Genomic DNA, 15011 nt, shown 5'->3' with positions numbered 1-15011 from the left:
TCAGGCGGGGGAATCAGCGGCTGATCTGCGTTAAGCCCCACAGAGGCCTTAAATCCTTCTCAGACGCTCATTAATGCGCTCTGTGGGACCACACTAGGCCTCTCTTGAACCCAGACCTCGCCCTGTGTCTGACTGAGGGATCTTCTCCTCCCCCACGCTCCTCATCCTCATCCTCGTCTTCTCTTCATTTCATCTTTAATAACGCTCTCTGACAGCTTCTGCCATACTTTCTGACCTTCATACCGAATGTGACCTCGATGGGCGAAGGAAACGTTCCAGAGAATAAGATCATCATCCAGTGGGAAATGTATATATTGTAGTATAAGTAGTAATTGTTTTCATAAATCTGTGGTGTCAGAGAAAACATTGCAGGCGAAAAAATATAAAGGTTCAAATCAGTGTACAGTGAGATGAACTTTTCAGAATTTCTCAGGCCCTTTAAATCCAGCAGATCTATCGACTCTGACGTCTTGTTGCACGCAAACTTAATAACAGGCTGCTCGATTCCTGGAAATAGTTAGCGGCATTTTGGAATCCCCTCTGTATCCCTTAAACTTTCTATAGGAAGTGCAGCGTGACGTAAAAGAAGCTGCCCAGATGAGTTTCGTGTAAACACTTTTCCCTGCAGGCACAGCCGAACAGCCGCAGCTGGACTTACATAAGAGGCCCCCGAACTCAGCCCTGTTTCGGAGTCTTAATGTGCCAGCCGGGGGTTTGTGGATCACTGGAAATCTGCCGTAGCTTTTCCCCCATTTGCTGCGTCACGGGCTGCTCCCACTGCCTGGCTCTGCAGGACAGATTAATACCAGGGCAGGATTGAGGTTGTCCCAGATAATCAAAAGAGTGATTCCAAATGTGAGGGTGAGGGCTTTCAGCGGTTACCACGGAGATACATCTGGGAATACGTACCATATGAAGTCACGTTTTAAAGAAATATCTATTACTACAACAGACCAAACTTGCCAACATGCCACTTTCTAATCACTGAGAGATAAATGTTGTGTTTGCGTCATGATGTCATAGCCGTGCTTCTATACGGGACTACATGGATAAATATACTTTGTAAAAATGTAACTGATTTGTGATGCATGTAAGTGCGTTGAGGAGGATTGAGTACATGCAGAATGAATGCATATGAAGTAATTTATTACATAGTGTAGCGTTCAGCAGGTTTAATGTATGTCTGTGCATCTATACGCCCCACTCATGTGCCTCTCACTCCCCATAGAGCCTCTGCAGTGCATATATAATATGTGTTTAAACCAAACTCTGGGGGGCACCAACACATTTCATTTAGCAAATCAGGCCGATATGGAGGGGAAACATACGGTGCTGGGTCTCCCGGGGGCCAAGAATGAGAAGCACTGGTCTAATGTGCGCTGTGTAATATTGGAACAAACCATTAAAAAAAAAGGGCAAATATTCTTCAACCGTGTCCTTCACCATCTCTAAGCAACACTTGTAGGATAAATACTGCTGTGCATATCAATGAGAGAATTCATTGCGATTGGGAAATGAGATCTAATTGATCTGAAGCATGAATATGAGCAAAGGTCACGCTTGAACAAGTCGAGCCAGGCAGTGATTAGTGTTAATGCACTTACTCCAGTAAGTGGGCTAAAGTGCTCCGCTGTATAATTGGAATAGCCTGGATTTGCCTCACTTGGTCTGTCACCCTGGCACAGTGTGAACAGTCAAAGTGCACGTAGCTCACAGCTGCTGATCAGCTGCACGTAACCCAGAGTTACTGTTTAATACAAACCTGATGAGAACAAAGCAGATGAACACATATGATGGAGTTATGCAATCAGAGGCGCTGATATTCAATTTGAACTCAAATGGCTGTTTGAAAAGCTATTTTTCCACATTTTCTTGTGTTCAGTTTCTCTGACGCAGCTCCTACGGGATGCAACAGTCCGACTGATGATGTGTGAGACATCATGTGTTGGACTCTCTACTCATCAGCTGACCTGTGTGGTGACACATTGGGCTTTCACAAACGCACGTTTGGCCGCTCGCGTCAATGATTGAGCAATTCATTCCTCATCGTCAGCACTTGATGTTGCTAAGCATCAAGGTCCTATTGCTGAGTAAGTGCGTTTGTTGTGTGCGTCATCATAATCATACATTATGCCTCACTGTGAGATATTCTGAATGAAATCTACCTGATGCACTTTGCCTCTCTGTACGTGCCTGTATGCAGAATTTGAGTCCAAATGGGAGTAATTACTTTAAAGCTGAGAGAAAGTAGACAAATCTGTTCTGCACATATTTCTCTCCCAGTGCAGAGCGATGCCGACAGAAACGTCAAGCTGCAGATGTTCCCAGATTATAGGCTTGTGCAATAATCAGCTTGGTGGAGACGTGTTCTCTCTCTCATTACCAGTGGGCTGAACTGTGAGGCAGCCAAAGATGCAAAGGTCAGTGTGATAATGTCAGGAAAGAAGGAATAAATCTGCTCAAATGTGTGTTTGAGTACACAGTCACACATGCATATTAGGTATGTTTACATGGATTACTCATACACACAGACTCACACTCAAGTCTGTGTATGTAAACATGTAATCCACCTCCATCCCCCTGTGTTTAGTATAGAGTGCTGAGGTTTTGAGATGACAGAGATTCCAGGTTAGCAAACTGTATGAACCTCTGCTCAAACTGCTCAACTTCATCAAGGTGGAGGGGTTTGTGTGCCTCAGTGACCCTGGAAGCAATGTTATCTGCAGCCATGGCAAACTGTTGTCAGGTTAGGGGCCTCACAAGGCTCATATGAATCAATGAGACGGACCCCCTCTCACCCCACCCCCCCAGGAACAGGGCCCCTGGCTGAAACGCTGCTCCACACAATTTGCATTTTGGCAAAATGCAGCAGTTGGGTGCTTGTTGATCTGGGTTAGAACTGTTTTATTCTTCAACAGTTGTTTAGATGTTCAGGTGGTGGATAAGGAGATAAATCCTAACTGTTAACTGTGATTATGCTATAAACCTGACTTTGTTTGTCTGTATGTGGTTTTGTGTTGTTTGGATGTGATTCGCTCTCAGGACACATGGCTGTATGTTATCACAGAATGTTTGCAATGTTTACATGAGGCTTAGTAGAAGATCAATCAGGAAGACGAGTCCCCCTCTCTATCTCTGTCTCTCTCACTCTGTCTCTGTCTCTGCTCCATTTCCAGCTGTCTATCAATACAGATATGACACGCCCCTCCTCCTCCAACTAAATGCTGGCTATTCACTTCGCTAAGGATGCCACAAGTGTAACAAATGTCTCTGTCCATCGCGTCCTCTTAAAACACGCCGTCCCCATTACATCACACTCTGTTGACAACTAATCAACTACTGGTTTTAGTAACTGACAACGTGACTTGAAGACTCATCTAGCACCTGAGGTAAGAGGCAGTTGATGGGGCCCCTGTGCAAATGCCTGCTAGAACTGGTTTACATGAAATAGTCCATTGTCTACCTCCTATGTACAGTTTGAGGTTGACTTTTGTGACAGTGAGGTTTTCACAGCTTTTAATCTAGAAATGAATAAGACCTGTTCATATCAGACGTTAAACCGAAGCATAAACGGCAACACAAAGACTAATTATTTGTCTTCTAGGGAGAAATGTAATAAAACAGGGTAATAGAAGCTTCGGCTTCTGCATCCCAAATGTTTTCAAACAAAGCATGAAAAGCATGTAAGATATGGAAAAGCTAGTGTGTGTAATGATATAATCTATTCTGCTCTCTTTTTCTAAGGCTGCAGGAAACATTGTTCCTTAATGGATGACTCATGGTGCTTGTTGACAAGAACATGGTCCAATGTTCCCAGAGGAGCTTGTTTATATTGAAAAACCTCCCACTCACAGTTACTATATTAGCCATTTTAGGTTCAAACCAGGGCCAGGTTATCAGATGAGACAGCCGCCAAACACATGTGGGCCTGCGTGTCTCCTCTGTTATCTGCTTCGAATTTGTGTAGGTAATTGGCCAAGGATGGATTAAAACCATCACACTGCCTATAGTGTTATCAGTGAAACAGCAGAGAGGAAGATTTGGAGCAAAGCCATTAAGACTGAAAGTAATAAGAACCGCTGGATGAAGAATTGCACCATTATATTACTCATATTTGCTGGTGTGCTGACTGTTGAAATACAGGGAAAACAAGAGACGCACTCGCAGATGCTGCACTGAAGCCACACATTTTGCATTAACTCCCACTGTTGTTGCCATAGCACCACCATCAGGTCCTCTGTTGTTGCCTTTTTGCATAAGAAGTGTGTACAACATTTGCTCACAATAAAACTCGTTTGTTCATGAGATACAGCATTTTTCTGCTAAATCAACCACGGTCACTGGCCTTTGGCAGCAAATTGCGGCAGAACGGTGAGAAATATGAAAAAAGAAAAATATCGCTTTCAATATTGTCGCAATGAAGCTAAAATAGTAGGAAGAGACGGTGAAAGTTGTTTAGGGAAAATTTGAAAAATGGCAGAAAATGCACATAGAACCAAGGAATCCATTCTCTGACTTAAGGCTTCAACAGTTACATAAAAGGCTGACGTCACAAACAGCAAAGAACAAAAGAATCGATAGAGGAGGTTCCGACCCTGACCTCCTATCATCCTGCCAAATTTACGACTGTTCAGGTTATCACTGTGACAGACAGGCAGACAGGCAGACAGGCAGGCAGACAGACAGGTGCCAGTAAGGGTGTAAATGCAAGGCTCCTGCAAGGGAACGGGCCAAGAGCTTATTGAGACGATCCACTTATCTGGTCTGACTGTCTGGTACAAGTTAGGCCCCACAGGACAAACAAGGATCACTTTCCAAGAAGTGGAAGAACCAGTTAGAGGAAAAGGGAGACAGAGAGTCGAGCGCACTGTGGGTGTCGAGTCAAGAAACAATTAGAGCAACAATCAAAAATGACATCATCCTCTTTCAATCCCTACATTTATTGACATTAGTCAGATCCTGCAATTTGCTGAATATGCACAATGCGTTGCCACGGAGAGAGAGAGAGAGAGAGAGAGAGAGAGAGAGAGAGAGAGAGAGAGAGAGACTTATGACTTATGTTTCAAAATGTATTAATACATTATTAATCATATTTTAACAAGCCTGCCCGTGTTCTGCTCCCTCTTTGTGATGCTAATTTCCGGTTGCTAACTACATTTACCTGCTTTCAAACCCGGCTTTGTAACTTACTTTCCCTCTGTGGTCCCTTTTACTTTGCTGTTACTTGTAAAGCCAAAGCTGCACACGCAAACTGGTGCATTAGCGTCTCATTGCATCGCATTCACGTCATCGATTAAGGTGTACAAATAAATATGTTCTGCAGCAGACTCAGGGATCAGAAACCTCCTGAGAGATTGGTGTTGCCATCAGCTGTAGAGAGAGAGAGAGAGAGAGAGAGAGAGAGAGAGCATGTAATCACTAATCTAGATTCACTGAATGCCTCGGAGCAATGTTTATTTCTGTCACTAATGCCCTGACACAGATCTGTGGCGCTGAGTTATTGTCAAACAAGTTTCCATCTAGTTTTATTTGTCTGTTAGCACACGTCGTCATGAGGCCTGAGATTATGAGATCAGATGTCGGGATTTGCATTTAATCTGCGTTAAACATCTTCTCCTCATCTGGATTTTGCTTTACAGTGATCAAACCTTGCAAGCTGCAGTTCCAGATTCAAAATAACTTTATCACAGGAGCGAGTGGTAAGAAAAGGCAGGGTGACGTTTTTAACCTTGAGGGAATGGATTTTAAGATCAGGGGCCTGTTTTTATAATAAATTGTGGATTTGGCACAAACCTGGAACTCTTGGTTTTTCAAAGCACTTCTTGCAGGCATATCCAGTGTGAACAGGATTAGATTGAAAAGTACACACTCCACCCAACTTCAGCCATGGCTGCTCCGTTTCAAAGAGAACAATAACTTGACGTTGGTACAATAACAATAACGGCGTTTCAAATGTCTGTCTTGATACAGTACTGTAGAAACATACTGCTTCAGCTGGGTGGTTTGGTCCTGGTTCGTTTATAAACATGAAAAATAAGAGTCAACTAATTCCTCGTTGTAGCCTGTTACTCATATTGATATTGATAGAAAAGGAAGTAACATATAGCATTTTGTAAAATATGTTTATACGCAACTTTAACTTGTTCCTGGGACGTGCATGTGCCACTATTTGCTCTGACATGGGGAATAGTGACAACAGAAAGAATAAGACAAACATTCAAACAAACACAGTAAGTAATTGACTCCTGCAGACAATAACAGACATTCATGCAAAGCGCTTTATTTTTATTTATTCAAATTGGTCCCGTTCATAGCTAAACATGGAATATAACGTTGGTTATATTTCAAAACACAAATGGGGTCTCCTGAGACAATGAACATTACTGAAATGCAAAAATGAAACGGTTATATTGAAAGCTTTTATCTGGCTTCTGACATAAATAGCTCTTAAAACAAAACCACAAGTCAACTCTGACAGCTCTTATTATGTGTCGTCGTCAGCGTAGCTCCTGTTTGTCTTGTGTGACGGCTCTGTGGGGCCTCTCTGCTCCCAGGTTTTTATGATGCCAGATGGTCGGGCTTACACGCACAATGCATCGCCCTCACATCATATCCTGCAAGCGGATACTTCAGCTTCTGCTGCTAAAAGACACGTCATCACGATTTGGTAGAACTGTGTTCCCTTAACTTCTCTCTTTTCTCTTCAGCGGGGTTTTGTTCTTCCGTCTGCCAGGTTCTCAACATGTTTTGATTCTCTCGCCATCTGTTTTCAGCGCTGAGCCATATGTGTGTTAGCAGGCCATGTTTGCATCCCTCCTGTCACAAAGTAGCAGGTAATAAAAGCAATGATAAAAGCAATGATAATTAAAAATGCAATATGTTTACGTGCACACAATCTCACACTCTGGAGTCGAAACTCATCAAAGATTCTGATCCAATCAATTCAAACCCCCCCAGTCAGCATTTCCTCACCCAGCATGCTTCACTAATAACCTTTTGTGATCAACACACACAAAAGACGGACACAGTGTCTTAATGCAGATATGAAAAGAGAGCTACTGTTGTTTTGCGATCCCTGTAATCCAAAGACATGCGACTAATGCAAAGCGCTAAAAAAAGACAAGAGAGGCTGTTGTTTGCAACATTGGGACAAACAGAACACAAGTTGATACTTTTAGGTAGTTTTTGCTTTTCATGTTGCTACATTCCAGCACAGACCAATGCGACATCATTGGTTCACTCAGTGAGGCTCGGTCGTGCCTCCTGCAGACTCAATTGACCGTGTCTGCAGGTGGGACGACAGCAAAGGGATCCAGGCCCTCTAACTGTACCAGCGACACCTAAGGGTCATTGGATTTAGGGGTGGGAGGGGGTCTCGGAGGGTATCACGAGCCTCCTGCATGGGTGTCTTGGTTATTTGCATTTATAAACACTAATATTGACTTTATTGCCATCAACACGCATTCGTTCTTGGAAGCTGCTGATTAACCCGGGACGGGATGGATCACCGTGTCTCTCCCTCCGACAATGTTTCTCACCAACGAACTGAAAATAGAAGAAGAGACGCAGAGTCCCGGTGACAGGGGGTGAATGAGCGTCTACCAGGAAATTCAATTTGCAGTCAGATCTTATGGCCTTCTGGTGTAATTCAAATCGACGCTTTTAAACCCTCGCAGTGTGTTGATGACGAATTTGAAATGAAGGTGAGAAATAGCTGGACAGATACTTGCGTGAGCAGAACAGTGTGTGTTCTGTGTTGAGCAGTGAGAGGCAGCCTGCCAGGACGGTCCACAGCAAAGACACACACTCCCCATGAAATTTTACATTCATGAAATCACATAAATATTTTAACGTGTGTGGTGCTCGGGTCAGATGCCCCTGTTTGCTTGTAATGTTCTACAAAGAATAATAAAGTTAAAAATAGCTGCAGTGGAATATGTTTATAGGTCTTTGTGAGGGGAAAAAAGGTGAATATTCAACAGCCATAACCACTGAGGTTAATAGTTAATTGTGTTGGCTGATCCTCTCCTGACAGAGAACAGACCACTGCTGGCCTAACGGATCACAGCTGAAGAGAGGAAGTAGCAGTGGAAATCTACCCTGAGCCAAGCTAAACCTCAAATAAATCCTACTTCATTGTGGTTTTGTAACTGTATCATTAATGTCAAAAGAAAAAGCTCATTTCGGTACAAAATGTCTTTCCTCCTCACTGACCGATGGAAGGACAGGGTTCACAGGCAGAACGTTAACACAGGATGGACTTTCCAAGGAGGCACCGTCTCTTTGGCCCTCAACCTGTCCAATCACTGTGAATTATGGCATTTTCTACCTCACAGGGAGCGTCGAGGCAAACACATCAAACAAGATTACACTTCCAGAGCAAGGGTGTATTTACTCCCATCTGAGACATATTTAATTTTCCCGTTGCTGTGGTAACACACGTCTCACAAAGAGTAGCTTTGGAGTCGGCTGTAATTATAGAACAGGCTCCTCATCAGAGGCTTTAATCTGAAAAACGAGCACGCTGTCATGTGGGCCCTCTGGCAACTCACACATGGCTTTGGACACCCTGAAATAGCAAACTGCCATTGGAATTAGGACTCGTTATTGCTCTTGAACTCATGAACTCTGGAGATGAACATTACTTATGATGCTCCTAATATGTTGAGAATGAGCCGGATCCTGTCATTATTTGCTCTACAAGAAGGCACACAGGGTCACACAGACTAGTGTACTGTTAAAGTATTCCAACTTAAGAGTATAAAAGCAGCGTGGTGCATCTGTCCGGGAAAACTAAATAATTCAAACCATGAGCGATGGTCCCTGCAGGAGCACTTAGGAAAGCTGTCATGAAAGAACCACATATTGAGATGAACACCAGTCTGCTTCTGGCTCGCAGAGAATTTCTTCAAAAGTGAATCTCCTAATAAAATTTTTAATCTTACTTTATTGCTTAAAAATGTAAGTAGAAAATTTGTCAACAAGCCCAGAATATGTTAATACGCGTAACAGACTGCATAATGTAAATGAGGACAGCTTCAAAAGAGTCCAAAGTAGAGAGAAAGCAAGAGAGCGAGAGAGCGAGAGAAGACGGGGGTGTTCAGGTTCCACCCAGCAAGAGTCATGTCTCTTGGAACGGTTTCAAGCCCAAGTGCTCCAAATAAGAGGGCCCTGGAGCAAGGGTGCAATCTCTGCTCGCGAAATCACTGGCCTGTGCTCATCAGCCATAAACATGTCATGGCTGAACTAGGTCACCGTTCTGTATGCGCAGACCACGCTGAAGCTTCCAACGCAGCCTTTTACCGGCTCTATGACTCTCTATGCTCTATGTTGCAACCTCCCCCCCTCCCCACCTTGTTTATATGACATGTCACAGCCTTTTGCTTGCACCGCAGTAACGAGGGGAGGGACGTGGACCCCGTGTACCCAGCGGTCTAGACGGGCAAGAGGTAACGCCGAGAAGAGAGGAAGGAGAAGGAGAGGAGATGTCAGTGCATGGAAAAGAGAAGGAGAGTTTAGAGGAGAGGTTGGGGAATGGAGGAGGAGCGTTGGCTTGTTTGTGATTGTGACAGACCTCATGATGGTGATATTAAAGCAGTCGTAGGAGTTCATCCATCTGCAAAATGAGCCTGTGTACTCTAACGGTGTCCTTCACCAGTCGGCCATCCTGTTGCCAAGTATGGAAAAAAAAAAGAAAGAAGTAAAAGTCCAAACATTCACCTTTGATGACAGCTCAAGTTTCGGTCCAATCTGTGTCACTGTTTTCCCAGAAGGCTCGGCCTCCGCCTGCCAAGATTATTCATCATCTTGCAGTACTTTTGTTCCGAGACATTCTGTTAATGCAACGCAGGCGTTAGTGGATTTTTGGAGTGGCGCTCAGCTGACATGTGGCGATAAACAAACCTGTTTTCTTCTTGTCGTCTTTAGTTCATAGCACCTCCTTCGGTCAGGTATTTGCTATAATAGTGAAGAGGGAAGAAGGAAATTGTTCCGGTAACTGCAGCACATTAACCTTTGCAAGTATAGTTTCCTGATAGAACATTTTATTGTAACGTTATCACTCTTAGTACTTCCTTGTTGGAATATTGATTACACCCTCTACTTTGTGCTAATGATATTAAACAGACACAAGATTATACGGCAGCCAAGAGTGGAGGTGCAATATGAGTTTTTTAAATTGTATTGTATCAGGATAATAACATTAAAGCCTCGGGCAGCAATGATCACTGTTTCATATGTGGACAAAGTTGAAGAAACGTGCAAATTGGCTCAAAATGAATGTGATCCAATCTAATTCCAAATGCTTTTTTTATGGTTTACAAGTTCACAGCATAACACTTCAGCAAATCATCGGTGCTCGGGTGTGGACATGCACACACACGCAGCAAGCAAGCACGAGATCTCAATTGGCTGTTTCACAAGGTCAAGGTAAATGATGCATGTTCAGAAGTTGGCTGATAGCAAATCAAACACAAATTTATGCCAACAATTTTCTTTTCCAGTTACTTCATGTTGGTGCGTAACTTGTATGTGTCAGCACAGGTACAAACTGCACATGTGTCTAATGAGAGGTTCTATTAAGACTTACAGTCCATTCATGGTGTGTCGAGCATAAGCTGTACATGTGTGATGATTCTGGACATCTAAAAATTGATGATTTAGGAATGTTTTAGCAGGATTTATGCTTGTTCAGCGTGGGCTTGGGTTATGCCGAAAGTATGTGATAGTAAAATGAATTATCATGAAGTAATGAACGATAAAAGTGTATATGCTGGCTGCAGTGGATCACACAGACACACATTATAATTGCATCCTTCCAACATCCTGCTGCAGCTTTCCAAGTTTGTCCTGACCTCAGATTTTGTCCCATCGTTTCAATAATTTAGCTCCTCATCCAAAGGCACACGCGGCTCTTGTAGCGACCTCTCTAGTCTCTTGTATGTGCCGCCTCTGTGCTCTTTAAAGCATGAAGGAATTCTCCAACTAGAGAGAGAAACGTTGCACTGTGGCTGAAACACTGAAAATAAATGATTCATGGGATAGTCTAGTGAAGAAATTCATTGTCTGCTGCTTTGATGGATTGATGGCTGTGAAGAGAAGTGTTCTCTCATACCAAAAGGAATGTTGGTAGTGACAAGCATGCAAGCAAGTCAGCGCCTCTATATTGTTTCAAAGAATTTGCAGGGCATTCTCTGAACTGCTGGATTTGGAATTAGCAACAGGAGAAACTTAGGGCCAATTAAGGCTTATTCCAGACAACATAAATTGCACTCTGTCAATGATCATTTGTTCAGACAAGTATGAATTTTGTGCCCAGACAGGCGTATTTTAAGCAGGAATGCCTCTCATTTCAGACACTCAAGAGCATGGAGAGAGCTTCACTGTATCATTAAGTAGCTTTCTCACAGCTCCATATAAAACTAAATCTTGCCACTCTCTGGGGATTTCATTTGACTTCAATGAAGCATGAAATAACTTTGCTATGAGTCACATCCAAATAAAGATAACATTGCTCAGATAATCTGATGCAAACAAATTCTAGTGATACGTTGATTTTAATTACCTCCCGCAATGAGATCATGTTGAACTTGTATGGTCTTTTTTAATTTGTAGCCTGATCTATTTCGGTGAAACTTTGTGGAAGCCTGGGGCACAACCCATGGAAGAACACATGAGATTTTAATGCATCTAATCCGGGGATGGATCAAGGAATTATAAAGATTTCAGGTCACAAACATGCAACAACCACAACTGAATAGCAGAGTTTAATATTTACAGAGATGCTGAAAAATGTTTATCTCAAAACACATTTTGCCTTTGCCTTTGGTGGTGTTTGGCCTTGGCTGAGGCATGCAGTGCAATGAACGCCCTTCTAGTTTTAAAATGAGACTGACCACTCTTTTATGACATTCTTCTCTCTGGATGACTGCCATTTCACTATATATAAATAATGTGTATAAAACCGCTCAACGAGTGAATAATAGAGGGGAGAGGTGACAGAGTTTGAGTCTGAGAGATGAGATTCCTGTGGTGGAAGGGAACCAAAGCATAAGGAGGAAGTGTTTTTTTTAAACTTTTTTGGGGGTTTTGTTTAAATAGGCATTGGTGGGTGATGCATTTCACAAGTTCATCGTATGTTAGTGAGCATTATGGGGTTAGCCATGTGAGAATTCTCAGCTTGCTCACAAAAGTAAGAGAATCGGTGAATAGAGAGGAGGGAATAAAAAGCAGCCCGTCTGAGAGCTGCACACCAACGTTAGCCATTATGAGAACTCTGAAAACACTGCATAGATTAATGGTTTAAGGGGCCCAATCCATGCAGAATGAGCTCTTCAAAAAGAGGCGGTCCCACTCTTATAACAGGCAGATGAAAAGAGCCCTCTGCCTGCCATGTACCTGGAGGTTTCTTTCAGTCTCTGAGAGCCCCAAGACTGCTTTGCCTTCTGAAGAGAAAAACAGCCTTTTGATTGATTTGGAGGCAAATGTCATTGTGCTGAGATGGAAACAATCAGAGCACTTTTACTGTTTACACATGTGTGGAAACTGTCTTGCAATTAATTAATCGTGCACATTCTTGTTTCATTCAACGATTCAACGTGCATTTATAGCATTGGAATTTTGCAAACTAATAACTAACTGACTCTGGATTTCCTAGCATTTTTCAGTTGTTGACCTATTTCAGAGTGTTGTAGAACGCTGTAGCACGGTTGGTGGTCTGAGTGCACTTCACACTTTGATAATTACCATGATAAAAGCTGAGGAGTTCTGACAGTCTGGCGCACTAAGACTTCAAGTCCTGTACTGTTCTCTGATTTTTCTACTCAAAGTGCACCAAGTAATGAGAACAGCCTCTGGAATTTCAGAGTTTGAGATGAAAATGATTTTCAGAGAAGCGTATTACAACTGTCTTTATTCTTCAACTTTATTCTTACTAATATTTCTCCCTCATGCTGCCTTTGTACTTTAAGTCGCTGTGTTAAGAGAGCTCAAAGTCCAAGAATGTTATTGCCACAAAGTTGCTCCCAGCAGTAATGTCTGTCTGTGTGACAGAATAAGTCTTGAATCTTACTAGCACAACACTCTAACTACTCAGATTAACACCAGAAAACAGCTACACACTCAACATTCGACAGACATTCGAATATGCTTATTCAGAGTAACCCAATGATTACAACCTAGATTATAAACTGATGAAGAATAAGCCACATCTCCCCTCATTCCCTTCTCAAACAACATGTTGTATATTTGACAAGTCTTTCCATGATTAATTGTAAGACTTGTAACTAAAAACATGAAAATTAGGACAATATTGCGTGTGTAAGCATGTAATTTTCTTGTGCCCATGAAAATGGGAGTAATGAGATTCATTCTGTATGTCGGCCTATGGAATGCATACATCACAAAGAGACAGCTCTGCATGTTTACATAAAGAGGCCACTGGTGATGGTGCAGCTGGGTAACTGGCTCGCCACTTCAAGGATGCTTACATTCATGTCTCAAGGACTTTATCTGTGTGTGTGTGTGTCAGTGTGTATAAATACAATAGACTTATGAAGCTGTGTACCGGACGGCGACGCTGTACCTGAACCGCAGCTTCGTCTTCCTTTATTTGTACCAACTGACTCACATGCTAACATTCACCACAGTCACGGTGGCGCTGCAGCTAACCACATTAGCATCGTGTTTGTGACATAAAGAAGAAGGCGCCCCGCTTGTGGCAAAAATCTCAGAAGGAGTGAAGTTAAACTGTATCACGATTACACACGCTGGAAACAAGTCAAATAACATCTGCATTGGGTTTCAAAGGGTGTTACAGTTCTTATCATCATGTGTCCCTTTGGCTTCATGTCAGCCGTTCAGCCTGGACGGCGACTGCACAATGTACATATTTATTCAGGGTATGTTTACACCTGAAAAGGTGCAAACATTTGTCTCTTTGTAAAATTCCCTGTAGTGCAATTCATGGAAAAATAATGTAAATAAGCCGCGCACGCTAGTAATTTCTGCTTTGCTTCATTTGTTGGCAAGTAACGTGAGCAATAGCAAGTAGCAATGCGATGTCCTCTGTCCTCTCTGAGTGAGAGGACAGACAAGAGGACAGATAGAAAGGGAATGAAATGTTCAAAAAAAATTACGCTTTGGGTTTCACCTCTTGAGTTTTAAAACATTTATTTTAGTGACGCATTTACCTCCCATCCTTTAACTAGGGAGGGACATGTCCTCTATTGACCAGACACTACCGTTGGTGATGTCCAGAATATCAATCACTTGACTAACACACACAGAGACAGATAAAGTCACAACACCATATAACACCTGCGTTCACATTTAGCCAGGTAAAGGTCTCGACATACTTCCACTTTACAGCACATCAAGCGTGTCAAAATGGCTGCCGCAGACCAGTTTGATAACTCTGCGTTGACCCCCATGATACTTGCGGACATCTCCAAACTGACCACCTCTATATTCAAGATGAGGATGCTGTTTGTGTGTGTGTGCTGTGTTTCACAGTGGTGCGTTGCTCTGTGGAAGTATATAAAGACCTAAGTGACTCATCAAAAAAGTGCAAGATTGCGATCATGGGATCGGAGATCATTTGTATGAGCGAGAGAGGGAGGGAGAGAGAAAGAGAGAGAGCATGTGAGAGAACTGAAACATTACTTAATATGGCACTAATGTAATGATTCTACGGTTTCCATGGTTTTAGACAGACGTTGCGGTAAGGAGTATCTGTGAAAAAGCCGCCTCAGAAATCAACTTGTGACATCTTTGACATATGACAATCACCAACAGGGTTAGACAGGCATTAAGTAAAAGCATCTCATGTCCTCTTCTATCTTCTGTCCTCAGACAGGCCTTTCCTATAGATGAGACTGTTTACTGTGCATTCTATGACTTAAACTCTACATTAAGGAAAATAAACCGCTGCACAGGACTTCTAATATTCATTATATTTAAGAAAGTAAATGAAAAGATGTAAGGTTTTGCTCCATTTATGTATAGTGTGGATA

The sequence above is a fragment of the Genypterus blacodes genome, unplaced genomic scaffold, assembly GCF_046128005.1.
Source record: "Genypterus blacodes isolate CSIRO-AG114 ecotype Tasmania unplaced genomic scaffold, CSIRO-AGI_Gbla_v1 ptg000133l_1, whole genome shotgun sequence".
NCBI lineage: Eukaryota > Metazoa > Chordata > Actinopteri > Ophidiiformes > Ophidiidae > Genypterus > Genypterus blacodes.
This window is presented reverse-complemented; position numbering follows the sequence as displayed.